The sequence below is a fragment of the Triturus cristatus genome, chromosome 7 (genome assembly GCF_964204655.1).
Source record: "Triturus cristatus chromosome 7, aTriCri1.1, whole genome shotgun sequence".
In the NCBI taxonomy this organism is placed as follows: domain Eukaryota; kingdom Metazoa; phylum Chordata; class Amphibia; order Caudata; family Salamandridae; genus Triturus; species Triturus cristatus.
The window spans coordinates 97,616,158-97,633,746 of record NC_140590.1 but is presented as its reverse complement, the minus strand read 5'-3'; positions in this window follow the sequence as shown (position 1 = coordinate 97,633,746).

The window sequence follows — 17,589 nt, the reverse complement described above, 5'->3', positions numbered from 1 at the left end:
ACGTTCACCTGGAAAGGATGTATCGGCGGTAGCCGGGGGAAGGGGGAGAGTCCAATGGCATGTTTCACAACTCCATGCTTTCATGGAGCCCACCGAGAGAGAGTGGGGACAACATTTCGCACCAACATTCAGATCTTTAAGATCTCCAATGTCATAACTAATACGAGGATTATATGCGCTAATAGACATCTTACCTCTGCTGCTGATACCTGGATAGTCTAGCGCGTCCGATGCGCGGACGGGCGTAGACGGGCTTGCCTTAGGCGCACCTTCGGCAAGCCCGCAGCGTCCCGTTTTATCTCCTCCGTGATTTGGGAGCTAGACCGCGCCTTAACCAAGATGGCGGGTCTCAACAAATAAGAATCCCCACTTCCTGTTCTCTCGATCACAGTTCGATTCCCCCGTACCCTATACTTCCAATTTCAAGTTAAAATTATTTTAAAATCAAGTTAGAACATCACAACACCCAAAAGATTATTTTAAAAGAATGGCATCATTTCATTTCGTTTCTACAGTACTAAACAAATGTGCAAAGAGCAAAATATTTAGCAGGCAGGATCAGCGTTCACAGGGCTAACAGCTGAGCAAACTTGCACGGGTCCGCGCGCGCTAGCGCAGCGTCCCGTTTTATCTCCTCCGTGATTTGGGACCTAACCGCGCCTTAACCAAGATGGCAGGTCTCAACAAATGAGAATCCCCACTTCCTGTTCTCTCGATCACAGTTCTATTCCCCCCGTACAATATACTTCCAATTTCAAGTTAAAATTATTTAAATATCAAGTTAGAACATCACAACACCCAAAAGATTATTTTAAAAGAATGGCATCATTTCATTTCATTTCTACAGTACTAAACAAATGTGCAAAGAGCAAAATAATTAGCAGGCAGGATCGGCGTTCACAGGGCTAACAGCTGAGCAAACTTGCACGGGTCCACGCGAGCTAGCGCAGCGTCCCGTTTTATCTCCTCTGTGATTTGGGAGCTAGACCGCGCCTTAACCAAGATGGCGGGTGTCAACAAATAAGAATCCCCACTTCCTGTTCTCTCGATCACAGTTCGATTCCCCCCGTACCCTATACTTCCAATTTCAAGTTAAAATTATTTAAAAATCAAGTTAGAACATCACAACACCCAAAATATTATTTTAAAAGAATGGCATCATTTCATTTCGTTTCTACAGTACTAAACAAATGTGCAAAGAGCAAAATAATTAGCAGGCAGGATCGGCGTTCACAGGGCTAACAGCTGAGCAAACTTGCACGGGTTCAATGCCTATGCCTTTCTATTGTTGGAACTTTCCTATCTGGTTCTCAGATGTTCTTAATCATTTTGTTGTCGTGCCCTCGTCTTGAACCTAGTGGTAATGTTTATCTTGAACATATTTGTAATGTTTTGCTCTGATCACACCTTGGTATTCTACCTACCTCAACTGTGAAGCACTCTGATACTCTCCTGGGTCTTGTTCGCGCTATACAAAGCTTTATAAATAAATAAATGAATACATTTAACAGTTATAATTCGTGGCATTCCTCTAGCAAACGACTCCTAACATATAATAATGCATTGCAGGGTAAATATTTTGGCGTTTCTTACTTCTTGGCAGCATCCTTTACATTCTAACATTGCCCCCCTACTATGACTGTACCTCTGTTGCTATAAACTCTTCCAACATCACATACCATTCCATTTTGCAGCCCCCATACACTCTTTCCTCTGTAACTCTGCACTTTCCGCTTTACCCCATCTGACGGTGCTTTTCTCACTTTCCACTGCATGGTTATTGTGTGTTTGGGGAGAATCAATGCTAATTTAGCAAATCTATGTATGGGGCTCCCCTGTTTGGCTCTAGTTGTTATTCCTAGTATGTAGTACTCAAACGATTGCCCTCCCCTCCCTGGGGCAACCTCATTTAATATTGTGTGCACTGATCCCTAGTAATGTGCCAATCGTGGACAGGCCCATAGCATATGTAATAAGTTTGCATTGGCGTGTTGACATCGTGGGCATTCATTCGCTACATCTGGAAACATCATACTTATCTGTGGAGGGTCATGTAAGCACGATGTGCAATCTTAAGTTGAATAAACGAAAACTTTGGATTTCTCAATAACCTCCTCAGGTATTCCAGTAATATTCTCCATTCTTTATTAGTTAATTTACGGCCTATGTCTGTATTCCATTTATCCCGGAGTGTCTGTAGTGGTATTGCAGCACATGTTCGAATCCCGCAAATAACCATTTAGTTAGATGGCTGCCATTACCCATCAAATATTGCATGTGTACTAAGTCATGTGTCAGGGGTTCCGCCCCTCCGGGTGCCCATGTGTTCCTAATATATCTTGTTATATTCGTGTGAAGAAGAAATAATGTATTCGGTACTCCCTGTTCCCTCACAAATATATCATGGTTTATCAATGTATGGTCTGTAAATAACATACCCACCGTGTCTACTCCTGTATCTATCCAGCCGGATATACGCTAAAGTGTTACTGTCCCTAACGGCAGAGGGAGTCCCAGCAGTGGAATATTAGGGGCGTAAGGGGCCAGCTGCTTGGTATATTTCAGTGCTCTCTTCCAGTATAACAATGCAATTTTCAACAGTGGAGGCACATTTAGTGGGAGCTTACTGTTTGGTAATAGAAGCATGTGTAGCATTCCCTTTATGTCATAGTAATCTCCTGCCGGTTGCGGCCTACAATCCAGTACGCCAGCCACTGTAGTTGACCTGCGTAACAGTGCGCTCTGAAGTATGGGACTCCCATACTCCTGTGCTTTGTATCCAAATACAATTTCGACAAGCCAATCCGCCGGCACCCCACTCCCCATATTAATTTCACCAGCAGAGTGTCTAGGGTTTTAAAAACATGTATCGGGATCATGAGTGGCATATTCGTGCAAATAGTGAAGCAATCTGGGGAGCATTACCATTTTGGCAATAGCTACCCTGCCCGCCACAGACTGTGGCAGCGATGTCCAGAATTTTATCTGTGTTTTTAGGTCTCGCTGGCGTTGCAGCGCGAAGCGCTGCCGCCAACAAGTACTATTGTTGCCGTGTGACTCCCAAGGGAGACAGACCTGGGCACGAGCCGATTCTGCTCTGGGCACGAGCCGATTCTGCTCTATGAACGCGCTTCACAGTGGAACAGCTTGTGCGCGTGCCATTAATTCCAGTTGAGTACTCGTTATGTTTAGTGCGCGCGCCCGGGCCCCGCCCGGGCCTCAGAGGCTCTTCATAATTAAATGGTGCACGGCAGCGCGCGCACAATTGTTTCCGGCCGCGTCTGCGCGGTCTTCAGGGTGAGGTTTAGGGTGGGGCTGGTGACCTGTGACCACGCGTGACTTGTTAAAGCCTACATTAATTTACTCAGCCTGGAACTACTGGGGAAAATGCTAGCGACCTTCCAAGGACGGTGTCTTATCACGCCTTACCCTTAGCAGTGTCACCCGACTGCTAGCACACCCGTGCTTACCCTGAACCCTCCCCTTACCGCTGTTGCACATAAAACTTTCCCCCTCCTTTTGACGACCCTTGGCGCGGTACTTACATGCTTGTGGCGGGAATGACACAGTGCCCAGCCACTCTCCTTCCTCCTTCCGTTCATGCCCACCGCGGGCGACCTGCTGTGAGCCAAGAGTCGTTCTCCACCGTTGACGCTTCTCAAACCTTGGCCTCTCTATCCTTTTAAACACCTCCACCTTCCTCTGATTGTCCCCCTCCCTGCCCCAGAGGCTCTCTGGTTGTGCGCAAGCTCGGCTTAGCAAGCTTCCCTGAACCGGAATCCCAACGGACAAGCGTGCTGGGCACTGTTACCTCGGCAACCGGGCTAGGGGGTGTTCTCGTGCTGAAGAAGGCATGTGCCTCAGATCCCACAGCCTGGAGAGGAGGGGCGCCTTGCAAAGAATTCTGGGACCCATGCGTCCTTTCCTTTCTGTAAGACGACTGTATGTATAATTATAACGTTAACATAGTTCTACCAACAAAGTGCTTCATTTATCATATTTGTTTATGTTTGCGGGTATATCGTCATCGCCTCAACGTGCCATTGTATTGTATTGCGACAGGCAATAGATACAGAAGTATATTTTTAATAGCAACTCTAGTACAAAATTGATTCTAGGCACTTGTTCGAAGGAACGTTATTTATTTTATATATTTTTGAAATTTTATACAACGTGGACATGGCCTGAAGGCATCAGAGCTTTTTACAACACAGAGGATACAGGGTTACAGTAATAGTAGTTTGTAGGAAAGTGCCTTTTTGACATGGTAACCCTCATTTTTTTGCCTGGTGTATGATGTGATTTCGATGTGAAGTGCACTGGTTCTTGCTATCCAGGCCCTAAGTGTCAGATCTCTTTCCCTAAAACTGTGCAATTGTTTTCCCCAATTGGCAATATCATTAGTAAGTCCTGTAGGTCCATAGTAAATGGTACCTCTTTTACCTAGGGCCTGAGGCAATAAAGAGCAGGGCACAAGTCCTGAACAAGAATTAAAAATGCAATAGGTCTCGCCTTTAATTAAGTTAAAGCCATTTGCTTTGCAATACAATACCATTAGTAAAGCAAATGGCTTTAACTTAATCAAAGGCGAGACCTATTGCATTTTCAATGCTTGTTAGTGTTGTGATCGCCCCGGTCAGGTTGCCGTTTAACAAGTCTCCCAAATCTCTGTATACCTGAATACCTAGATATCTGAAAGTAGATTCCGTGGTTCGGAACGTACAGAAGCCAAATTGCGATGGATCAGTTTGCGCAGTATCGGTAAAGAAGTACATGTAAGACTTAGTTTCATTTATAGAGAGCCCTGACAGTGACTGAAAAGTGTTAAATATTTCGGGGATCGGTTTAGGATCATTTCAGAGACGTTCAAAATATAATATTAGATCGTCCACATATGCTGATATAATGTGGGTGTCATTTCCCATCCGTACACCTTGTTGCTCCGCCAGGGTACGGATTTAAATAATCAGCCGTTCGAGGGCCATTATAAATATATCAAAGGTGAGAGCGGGCACCCTTGCCGAGTTCCCCGTGCTACTATATATTGTTGTGAAATATGAGCCACCGTTCTCGCGCGTGCTGTAGGATTCATGTACAGGAGAGCCAACCATCTCATTTACTCCTTTGGGACTCCAAACCGCGGGAGAGTACGGAGCATATAGCTCCATTGTAGTGAATCAAAAGCTTGGCGCAGGTCCCTGTGTATTAGTGTCTGCATTTGATCGTGTCATAATCTGGTGAAATCTTTTTATATTAAGTGCCATACACCTGCCCGGTACAAACCCGCACTGGTCTATGGGGTATATTCACAAGAACGTGTGATAACTACCTCAAGAGTAGCCTAACGCAACTTCCAACATCGCAGCCCAACGTGGGAAAATTACGCCGTGCCAACCAAGTATTCACAACGCGGCACTAGCATGCGATAGTCACCAGATAACCGGTCTAAATGGCCATGCAAAATCCAACGCCACGTGACAAAAATACGAAATGCAAACGCAAAACAAATGCGACGAGGCCAACGGGGTACAAAAAGTCACGAAAACTAGCCACAGGCCTGCAAATACCACGCGTCTGGCCGGCAAATGCACCACAATAAAGACAGAAACAACACACCTGAAACAAGCCAAAGCACGTAGCAACATGTATGCAAACAGACCCAGGGCAGAGGCCAACGCGAACCCCATAACCCCCACAGACCACCAGCAAGGAACAACGGGCTCGGGGAAGGCCAAGGAGAAGAGGGAGAGGAAGACGGGGTGCAGACCGCAGGAAAACAAGACCAGCGTCACAGACGTGACAGAACACCACCAGCAACTGACCCACAAGCAGACCACCTGGAATGCAGTCAGAGTGCCGAGGAGGTCAATCAAGGAGGCCAAGAGGCGCCGGCTTGATGTGACAACCGAAACCAGGCACAAACCCGGTGCCAGCAGGAAGGCAGCAACGGCGACAGGAGGTGGCAGTCCAGCAACACAGGAGGAGCTGGAGGAAACCGAGGCCACAGTCATCAGTGTGGAGACGGTGCAAGGAGTAGGGAGTATGGACACAGCTCGAGAGGACCTGACACAACATCAACAGGGACTGTGGGGACGGGGGAGATGGGCACAATGGCACACATGCACAACGAGGCGTAGCACACTGCACACCCACAATTACCCAGGATCATGTCCCTCATCCTCTTGGCACACTGCAGCACACACACATAGCAAGAACAGCACATCCACATTGACGACAACGTGGTACGATGTGCATAGCTGACACTGCAGAACAGAGGACACAACTGGCTCCACACATGCACAGAAACATGCCTACTACATCTGACTGAGCAGTTAACTGTGAAATGGAAATATACACGTACGACCTCACATCCGTCTTGTAGTCCAAATGTACACTGTCCCGCAGCAGGATTCAGCACCTCACACACAGTCACATTGTACATAGTCATACAGTCTGCATGAAGACCAGAACAATACGCAAACATACATGTCAACACAATGTCAACATGCATCTCTCCTTCACATTGCAAAGGGGCACACAACACCTCCAGCAGAGCACACAAGACAGAACATTTGTGATACCGGAGTGGACCACCACACATTCAACACCGACACCCTACAACAGCCCATGGGCATCCCATGCAACCCACCACCAGGACCTGGCAGACAAGCTTCCCAGAGGTGGACACAGAGCCTACAACAGACCACACAGCAGGAAGCACCCGCAAGCACAGCTGGCTCACGACACTTCACCCACCCACACATGGCATCCCGTTGCCATGTGTCAGCTCGCCAAAAGGAGGTGGCCGAACAGGCATGGTTGGGGTCCGAACCCATGGAAGGCCAACTAGATCACATATGTTGGTGTCCATTACACTTCAGGGACCACCCACACCCCACAAAGGAGACCCACACAGCCATGGAGACACATGCAGATGCACATTCACAGAACAGAACCACGCCCAGGGGCACGCAAATAGCAGTCACCTACCCACGTCTGCTCTGCCTACGACAGCCCAGCCCACTCCCCTTACGGTTTGAGTGGGTGATGACAAAACTACATGGCCAAGCTCCAACGCGCTGCCTGCGGTGACATGTCTGCATCCGCTGTACACAGCACAATGTAATGTCGTAGGGCCCAGGGCCCTCGGCCCTCATGCATACAACAAGACCACAGGGACACATGCAGATATCACGTTGAACTGGCTACGGGCACTTGCGCCCGGCCGCTTTATTGGCAGGGTCACATGTACAGTGATGCCTGTGCTGGATGTGTGTGAGGTGAGTGTAAGCCAGCCAACACGGAGTTCTTGGTGCGGGCAACCACTTGAACAGTGGACACCAGTGCAATGGAAACTGAAAACACCTGCATAACAGTCGACTGCTGAGCAACATGTAGGGAGACGGAGAAAGTCCAGAGGGCGCACAACACGCAAACAGGAGTGTCCATAAGTTGCAGTGCACTGTGGTTGGGGCACTAGAGATGAGCGTGCTCATGAGAAGAAAAAGTCTCGGATTGTGTCCCTTCGAGATATTTCTCATGCAGATGCAGTGTGGTGTGTGAGACCTGCATCAGCTTCCTCAACAATGTCCCAGGTCTCCCATATTGCTTGACATGACATTGCTGCGCAGCCTCTCCACAGCACAAAACACAATCAGTAACGGACGATGGGTTGCGGGGCACTGAGTCAGTGGCACCTGGAGTGCCTAGCAGAGTATCACTCTGATGATGGCATCCCCGACAGGTGTTTATCAACTCTGTAGGTTTGTCAGAACCACAGTTTCAACTCTGGCAGATGGTGGTTGGAGGTTGTCCTGGCGGAGGTGGCGTGTGCCTCCTCCGGTGATGCGACATCCGGTACGGTCAGGATTTGATTTGATGTGTGAGCCCTGGTGGTCCGCAGTTGAGGCCGGAGGCAGTGGACAGTGCAGGCCACATGCACATGGCGTTGATGACCTGAGGACCACCATCACAGAGGTAATCCAATATTCAATCAGACAGGGTCCCTGACATGAGCTGCACAGAGTTAGTGGCCCCGGATGCACAGCGGCCGGGACGGGCACCCTGCCATGGGACAGTGACTTGTGGTGCAGTCAGATGGGCCATGTGACCGGAGCGGGTCCTCATCAATGTCCGAGGTGTATGTTGCGGAGGACAGTGGAAGGTGTCCTCCAGGGCATGAGACGAAAGGTCTGATGTTATCCGGAAGCAGCAAATGGTGGGCTGGAATGCCACGGCTTAGTTTTTGCCACGAAGTCAGTATCACCGCCATGATGGCGATGAAAAGCCCAAGTCCATGGAGTCAGTCGTCCCCAAAGTCCAACTAGAAAGTGACCATGGGTCTCGGGGAATAGACATCTTGGCACCGGGGCTGAAAGGGGATGCAGTCTGCGATAATGCCTGTACAATGACATGAAGTCTTCCATAAACATACCGAGGCTGGATTTGAAGGTGTGCGTGACCTATTCGACCACGGTGTAGGCTGGGGGCGGCGGTCAGCAAGGGCCCACAGCCAGCTGTCATTGGCTCGCGATGCAGAGTTAGTGCCAACAGGGCAGTTGTCGGTATTGTTCGATCACCTCCGTGATGATGATCCTATTCCCTCCGGGCTGCAACGCGTCATCCTCTCACGCCTCTCCTTGCGTGCGTGGATATGTAAACTGCCGTTGAACAATCAATGTTCAGTTCCAGTTCTGTGACCTACTCGTGCGCAGAGTAGGCCGAGGGCATGACCGCGAAGGCCAACAGACACGTGTGGTTGTAATGCTGTGCACAGAGTTGGTGGCACCACATCGAAGGGAGTACAGTGACATGAACTCTGCCTTAGATAATGTTCACTGCCATGGTATAATCAAAACACAGTTCCAAATGTGAGACCTACTTGACCATGGTGTAGGCCGGAGGCGGCAGTAGAGTACGTCAGCGAGAAAGGACTAAAGCGGGCCTCTGTTGTGAAGCCCATGATGGTCTGAGGAGGCTGCCAAGGTCGCGTGCCTGAATGGTGGGCCCTCCGTGACATATGCCAGTGTCGGCAGGTGATCAGTGTGGACTGGTGGCACAGGGGCGGGCCTGACGCGTTTGGGGTCCAGCGGTCCGGGGTATGGCATGCACACAGTATCACAGGCAACTCTGCTCACGAGGACGGTGGCGGCCTCGTGGCGTGGTGAGCGGCACCACCCTGGCAGAGACGTTGGGCTTTCCAGAAGAGGACCATGCCCAGGGCTACGTGCTTTTCATTCACACCTATACGCTGGCCTGGCATACGCCAGGCCAACCCACTCCACTCACGCTTACGGGGGGGACGTAACAGGTAACATTTCCACAAACTCCCCCACTGGCCGGAGTGACATGGTAGCGTCCACTGTCCACTACACTCCATACACCAGAGGTGTATGTCGCCTTGGATATGGGTGTGTTCTGCATACTGTGGTCCGTCCAGCACATCTCCACCACTCTTGGCATTGTGTGGTTTCCCAATCATGGTTCTCCTGCATCCTTCACACATGCCTGGTTGCCACCTCTCACCACATTCGGCTATTGTGTGGCTGAGGTGCCATGCCGTTGAAGGCTCATGTTCACGGCTTGCCCAGGTTTCCATTGTGAGTTGTCCTGTCGGGCCTGGTGGGTGGGCATGTTGTTTTGCATATTGGTTTTGTATTTGTGACGTGTGCATTGCCAGAGTTGTGAGTTGCATGGTTGTGGAGTTGAGGTATTCATTTTGAAATTGCCAGGGGGCTGTGCATTTCTCTTGGTGACATCCTGGGGACGCTGGTTGCTGATGGACTGTCGGAGGATGGAGGAATCGTGCACAGTGGCTGGGTATTTGGTGGAGAGATTGGTGGAGGTTCCACGGTGTTCGGTTGTTGCCTGCACATTGATGTGAGACGTGTGATTTCTGTTGTGGTGATTGTGTGCTGTGTCGGCAGGGGGCACAGGTATGACATGTGTGCTGTGGATTGCCCACAACACGTGCGTGCATCCAGTTATGGCATACGGTCCTTGCTTGGTCTCCAGCGGATCCTGCGCATTATGTTTGACATATGGGGACTGGGGTAACAGGCTGTGGTGATATCCAGGCCAGGTGTGAGTGACTTGGATGTGGCTGGCTGTGTGACTCCTCTGACTGTGGCGGGTGTTGTTTGGGGATACCAGGGGCCTACAGGTGCAGCACAGCCAGCAGCTTTGTGTGGGGTGGGATGTTGGTTGTCCGCTGTGTTGGTGCCATCAGCCTGTTGGGCGTTTTTGGTCATGATGCGTGCGATGGTTGTCCTTTTGAGCCTGTATTGGGCAATGACATTTTCAGGTGTTGGGTTTTTGAGGCTGGTGTGTTTCCTGGGGGTCTGCTGTCTTTGTTAGCGCTGCCTGGGTGGTGGTCCGGGGGGGTGTTCCGGGTGCTGTATGGGGTCCTGGGGTGGTGGCAGTGGGTGTTGTGGACCTCTTGGGTGTCCGGGCAGCATGACCAGTGGCTCAATGGCATCTGCTGCCCTTCCGATGTGGCTGTGGACTGTGCTCCTTTTTGTGGTACAGACTGCGGTCCGACTTAGCACCAGGTCAGAGTAGGTGTTATTTTTCTGCTGCTAATGTGCCTTATCGGCTGTTTCATGTTATTATCGCAGTTCTGTCTGGTCGTTGTGAATGTTGTGGAGTGGTGTTGTTGTGGCTTTTGGCATGGGAACGCCTACTCTGCATCTCATTAGCAATAGTTGCGGGGGTCATCCGTGGCGATGTTTTTTGCGGCTGCTATTGCAGGTAAACTGGTGCTGTGGGCTGTTAACACCAGCTTGTGAATGGGGCGATAAATTTATCGCAAATTTGGTAAAGTGCCATTAACTCGGTGATTGTTCCTTGTGAATGTGCCCCTATTTGTATGAATTGTTGGAGTCTGTGTTTGCTAACAGTTTACTCTTTAATTCTTTTTGGTCGTCCGCCAACAGCTGCGGGAACCAAAGTTCCTCAAAAAATGCTTCATACTCGGTTACACTAGGTTCCTCTGGTGCCATATACAGTGTTTCAAATTTGTTTTTAAAGGCCGTATTTATCTCTTATTGAGTGTGAACCGCAGTGCCCTCTGGAGTGATAATCTCCGAAATGGGGACCTGTGTCAGTGCGGTGTATGCTTGAGAATCCTAGCAAGGAGTAGGCCCGCCCTGTCTGCTTCTGCATGTTGTTTTTGTGTGTATAAACGGTAATCCAATACACAGAGTTCTTCCATGAGTTCCGCATATTCTATGCGGGTTATCTTGTAGCTCGTCCTTATGTGTGTTGTTTGTTGCTACTTCCTGCTCTTATTTACCCTGGTTGCTCTCAACTTCCGCTATCTTGTCAACTAGGGTAGAGCGAGCCCCCACCCTTGTGCTAATTGCCACTCCTTGGATTACAGTTTTGAAAGTGTCCCATTCCACTTGGCGCGTGCTAGCCGTGCCCGCATTTTCTGCAAAATAATTAACAATCGCTGCAGATAGGGAATTGGAGTCTTCCAATAGCAAAGGCTGCAGTTTCCATGTCTGTACCGGCGATGGGATCCTCTCCCACAATAATGCAACTTCAATGGAATTATGGTCCGATAAGGTTTTACCCAGATATGTGGTTTCCGGTACACGTGCAATGATAGGCAAATAACAGAAGATTCTGTCTATATGGGTATGTAACCCGTGTAGCGGCGAAACAAATAAAATTCCTTGCTTGCGGGGTGTATCATACGCCATGCATCTGCTATGTTCAAGCCCTCTGCCCATCCCTTAAGAGCGTCAGCTTGTTTCCTAAAACCTGTGCCCTGCAGTGGGGGGTGTGACCTATCCAGTCCTATGTCTAGTACCACATTGAAATCCCCTCCTAGGACCCCGGGGTAGGCATCCCACCCTGACATTGCCACAGAAAGTATGTCTAGAAATTTGTCCTGTTCTGAGGTCGGGGCGTAGATACTTCCCATCACTATGTGTTTCCCATCTAGCTTTCCGTGTATTAGCACATATCTTGCGTTGGAGTCTATTCTCTGTTCCAATAGATCAAAAGGGGTACCATTTCTTATCCATATCGCCGCCCCCCTAGCAAATGCGGAGTAGGATGTGTGAAATAAAGGTTTACTGGCTTGTGCATGCGTGAGGTGGGATTCTTGCAGAAACACTATGTGTACCTTCCTATGGTTAAGCTGTGCTAGAACTCAATGTCTCTTATGTATTGAGCCGAAGCCCCTCGTATTCCAACACGTGTATATATATTTACTAGGTTGTGTCATTCATTCGTTTATGATAGAGTGTGATATACAGCCACATCCTCACTTGCTGACTACATAGAGAATTTTCTGCAGCTGATTCTGTATTAATGCACCCTATTAAAACTCCCAATACTAGGTTCCCCATAAAACACTAGAGGACCAAACAATGAAAGCCAGCTCATCAGGAACTCTGCAAGTTTTATAACACAATGCAGTCGCCATTGGAGGAGCAGCAACCGCCATGTTCATGCCGTGCACAGCACCGCACACAGTGCGCACAGCCAGGGAGCTCCAGCTGCGACCCTATTTTGTTACAATTATTGTTACAGGGGACATTAGCATTATCATTATCATGTATCAGAATTGCAAGGTAAATCATACTCATCTGTTACAGCATATACCCCCATGTGTCCGTCACAATATTTAGCCTATACAGTCATTCGCAGTCTGCGGGGTAACCAAAGGTAACAACGCCAACTATTCTTGGAGTCCGAGAAGGCATCGCCATCTTCTGAGGAGTCCAAAGTCTCAACAACAGAAGACTAATCTTGGTCAATCAATGGAGCCGCAGCAAGCAATGCGTCCCTTTGATTTTCTGCAATCTGTTCCAGTGAGGGGTTTGTCCCGGAACTAGGTACATTTTGCGGCCATGATCTATTTTAGTTTTGTTGACTCTCCGAGGTCGAGGCTGCCGATTCCGGCTTTCCTGTGACGAGGCTTGTGACGTATTTGGCGTTAAAGTAATTTCTGCCCATTCCATTACTTCCTCTGGATTATCAAAGAACAGGGTCTACTGTATGTAGATAACTTTCAAATGGGCAGGGAATAACATTGCACATTTCACCTTGTGGGCCTGAAGCGTCTTTTTTGCATCGCAATAAGTATTTCTCACTCTTTGGACTGCCAGAGTGAAGTCCGGGTATATAGATATCTGTTTATTTTCAAATTCGAGTCGAGCATTCTCTTGTGCCACGCGCAAGATCGTATATCTATTTTTATAATTTAATATACGTTCTATGATCGGCCTGGGAGCTGCGCCCGAGGGTGGAGACCTGGGTGGGACCCTGTGCGCTCGCTCCACACTATAGTGGTCAGTGAGGCCCGTCGATGCAACATGATCCCAAAGTCATTTTTCTACAAATTGAGTGGGATTAGATCCTTCGCTCCGTTCTGCTATTCCCAGAATACGCATCGTCCAACCTATCCTGTAACCCTTGCAGTTGTCGTTGCAATTGTTCCAATTGAGAGGTGGTAGCTTTTTGTTGCGGTATCAAATCGTCAAGTAGTATTTTGTTTGACTTCACTTTATCCGCCAATTTTGCTTGGTCTGCTTTTAAGAAGGTGAAGCTAGTGGTCAGCGTGCCTATTTGCATTTCAATGGCTGTGCGTGAGTCCCGAATTTCTTTCTGTATTAAGTCAAGTTTATCGTTGTGTTTTTCAGATCCTGTGGGTGGTATCACTTTTTGGTCAGACCCTTGGGTTGAGTTGCCTTGCTCTGCAGAGTCTGTCATCTCCGCAGCGGGTGGGTCCAGGTTGCTTAGTCATAGTGCACCCCATTTTCAGTTCTAGTTGTGTGTGAACGTTGTCCTAACCGCGTCTACTACCTCCTACGCAACTCTGTTCGCCGTGCTCAGGTGCAGCGTACTCTTTTGTTTTCAGCACCATGTCCCGGCCCAAAGGTGTCATGCAAAGGGGTTGCTGGTATGCTTCACACCCACTGAACCTTCCTTCTAGCTCTCCCACGACCAGGAGACGGCGTTTCACAATGTTGGCTGTCCCACGTCTTACTCCATGCAAGCCACTCATTTCCAATGGCTATAGCAGTACATATGGCCACACAGGCCGCTATGACCATGTGTATATTATGGTTCGTCTGCCACCCCATTCCTGTTGCAAGTCACTACTAAGCCGGCATGTGAAGCTGCATATACATAGTCCTGGACTGTAAGTCTCTTTTATCACTGCTATTCCTCCTGGAACTTCGACCGGAGCAGTCCTCAAATGCACATCATGTACGAGCCCCACTTACTAACTGTAATGCTGCTGCTCACCTGCCCCGGCGTCCTCCCTAGTTATTCACTGTACTAAAGGCGTTCACTGGCGCAGCCAGTCGGTGCAATTTATTGTCCTCGGCAGGAGTTTTCTCTTTTCTTCGCAGCGCGGCATTAATTGTCTATGAGCGCCACGTATCTCCGGAGCTGCAGACTCCACAGAGCGCCCGGCAGGCATCAATGGTGCGTCTCGTCCCCAGTGGAGGTCTTGGGCTCGTAGTCACTTTAGTGTCTCTGGGGTGTGTCCGCCTGCCATTTGCTGCTCATTTCCCTGTACTGCTCACCAGCTTCCCAATTCTCTCCCAGGGCATGCGGCACTCCTGGCCCGCCTGGAGATCGTTTGAATGGGCAGGGTTTCCCGTTAGTCTCTGCTGTCTCCGACGTGAACACACAGGCCGTCCTGGACTTCCGCGGCACTGATTACTGGCGTTTGTGCCGCACTCGTCTTCGCGACTCGAATTGCCGTCCCGTTTCTTCTTCTACACACCATGCAGACTCATCGTTTTGGTGTCGTTGTGTTCCGCTTTGCTTCCGCTTCTCATTGCAGCGTATGTGGCTGACTGGTGTCCTCTGTTCGACAGGATAATTAGCTCGGTTTCAGGGCCCAGCACGGAGCTCCTCTAACACATGTCCGCCATGACTGGCGGTTAACCACGGCCTGAATTAAAGCTGTCTTTAACAGCTAGAGTATTAGGCACGGGTGAGAGTTGGGTAAAACATCTTTATGGAGTGCAGCAGGCTCTTAACAATATGCCAAGAGGTTCTCTGGGGGGGTCATTCCATATGAGGTCCTATTTGGGACAAGAATGTGGGTACCTGATCTTGATTGTGAAGTCGCAGTGGTGGGTGATAAGCCTTTTGACATCCATGATCATTTGGATGTTTTACAGGATCTAAGTGAATCCAGGACAGTAATGTCCATCTGAAGCAGACTACCACTGGGGAAGTCAAATCATCATCATTTGATCTTTATTTCGGTCGACTTGACCATAAAAGAATACATTATACAACATTTTTTTAAAAAACAACGAAGGATACAGTGGTAATTTCCAGGTGATTGACCAGAATATAAAACAGTCATTTGGTTAATAAAAGCTTAATACATTTAGTACGACTGTGCCACATTGCCGTTAAGAATTTTGAGACTGCAAACACAGTTGGGGCAGAGAGGTCTCTTTTTAGAATCCTGTATGCCGGAACGTAAGTCCTGAAGCCCAGGTTTTTGAGGAGTGGGACCAGCCAGTACTGTCTTGCTCTTCTATATGCCGGGCAGAAAAATATTATATGCAAGTCACACTCCCTCGGATGCGCACACGCTGGGCATTGTAATGAGTTCTCAGAATTTGACCAGCAAGCAGTGTGCGCTTTAAGAGGAAGGGTGCTGTACCTCCATTGCATGAAGAGCTTCCTGGTAAGCGGGGGGCCTATATTATCATACACCAACTCTTGGCAATATAGGATTTTGGACTCCAAGAATTTACCTGTAAGGGTACACTCCTGTATGTTTTTAAATTGGAGACATAAACAGTGTTCATAATAATCTATGGCTAAAGATTTCCTTGAGACTCTGGGACATGTGATTTCCGGGTGAGACCATAAGTTCTGTCTTCCTAGTGCCTCACAGGTTTGTTTAATATGCCTGAGCCAGGGGAGTCGTGCAGGGTTACAGCGTTTGAGGATTTCCTGAAGTTCAGATCTAAAGTCGGATAGTTCCGGTGTGGACCATAGCCTTCGCCAATACAGTAAGGGTTTGAGGCGTAGTTCTTCTGAAATTGGTCTGAGGCCTAGGTCAAGTCTCAAAGGTAGGAGGGGGGTGCTGAGGGGGAGAGCTGTTAGCTGTCTAAGGAAATTATTCTCAGTCACCTGGATGGGCTGAGTGACAGTGTGTCCCCATATTTCAGCACCATAGATCACTGCCCCTTTTGCCTGTGATTTATATATTTGTAGGCGAGGGGAAAATGGTTGATAAGTCAAACCCCGGGTCATCCTTGCCAGTCCTCCTATCATTTGAGATAATTTCAGGTTCGCCCTAGTGCGATGGGTGTCCCAGGACAAAGATTGATTTAGTGTTAACCCCAGGTACTCGAATGTGCAGACCCTCTCTAGCCTGGAGGGCCCGAGCGTGGGATTGGGGCGAGTGGTTGATGGGGGGTTGAAGATCATATACTTAGTTTTTGCCGCATTGATCTCCAACCCCCGAGATGCACAAAAGAGTACAAACCCATCAAGAATCCGCTGAATGCTCATGGGAGACTTGGAGAGCAATAGGGTATCATCCGCAAATAGAATAGCGGGTACCCTCGTGCCTCCAAGCCTCGGAGCGTCAGTATCTTTCAACGCATTCAAGTGGCTAATCACCCCGTTGACAAAGAGGCAGAAAAGAGTCGGTGCGAGCACACAACCCTGTCTAACCCCCCTGTCAACGGGGAAGCGGGCCGTTAGGGCGCCCCCTCTCCCACACCTCACCCTTGCATAGTTTCCCCGATGTAGTCTTCTCAGGATTACTAGGATGTCAGTTGGAATGCCCAGGTCATCAAGAACAGTCCACAATTTTTCCCTAGGCACTAAGTCAAATGCGGCACGTAAATCGACAAAGACCGTATATAGGGTGCCACCCTCTAATAATACGGTCTTCCAATGAATAAGATTTAAACGAAAAATCTGGTCAATGGTCGAAACTTTCTTTCTGAAACCAGCCTGATATGTGCTCATGATGTTGGACTCCTCAATCCAGTCCTGCAAATGGTTAAGGATGAGTCTGCCGAAAAGTTTCTGGGAAACATCGATGAGACTAATCGGTCTATAGTTGGCTGGGAGCAGAGGAGAGCCCTTTTTAAAAATTGGGACAATCTCTGCGCCCAGCCAAGTATCTGGTAGTTCCATACCCTTCAGAATGGAATTAAATAAAAACGTGAAGTAAGGTGCCCAGACTTCAGGTTCTTGCTTAAAAAGGTCGCCTGGCAATCCATCCAAGCCTGGCGCCTTTCCTGTAGCAAGGGCCATAATAGCTACTCTAACTTCTTTTAGGGAAAAAGAAAAGCCCGAAGTAGTGGTGACTTCCGTGGAGACAGTGTCGGCCCCTGTCCCCGCGGGGGACGTGTATAAAGACTGGAAGTGGTCACGCCAGGTCTCAGCAGAAATGTTCGGTTCAATCGCAGAGACCAGTTCTTCTGTGCCAGTGTTTACACAACGCCAAAAATTCCTGGAATCACCTACTGCCAGAAATTTCGATAATTTCTCCCATTTATCTTGTTCCCATTCCAGTTTTGCATTCTTAATTAGTGATTTATAGGCTGCTCTTTTCTCCCTGATTCCTGTCCGGTC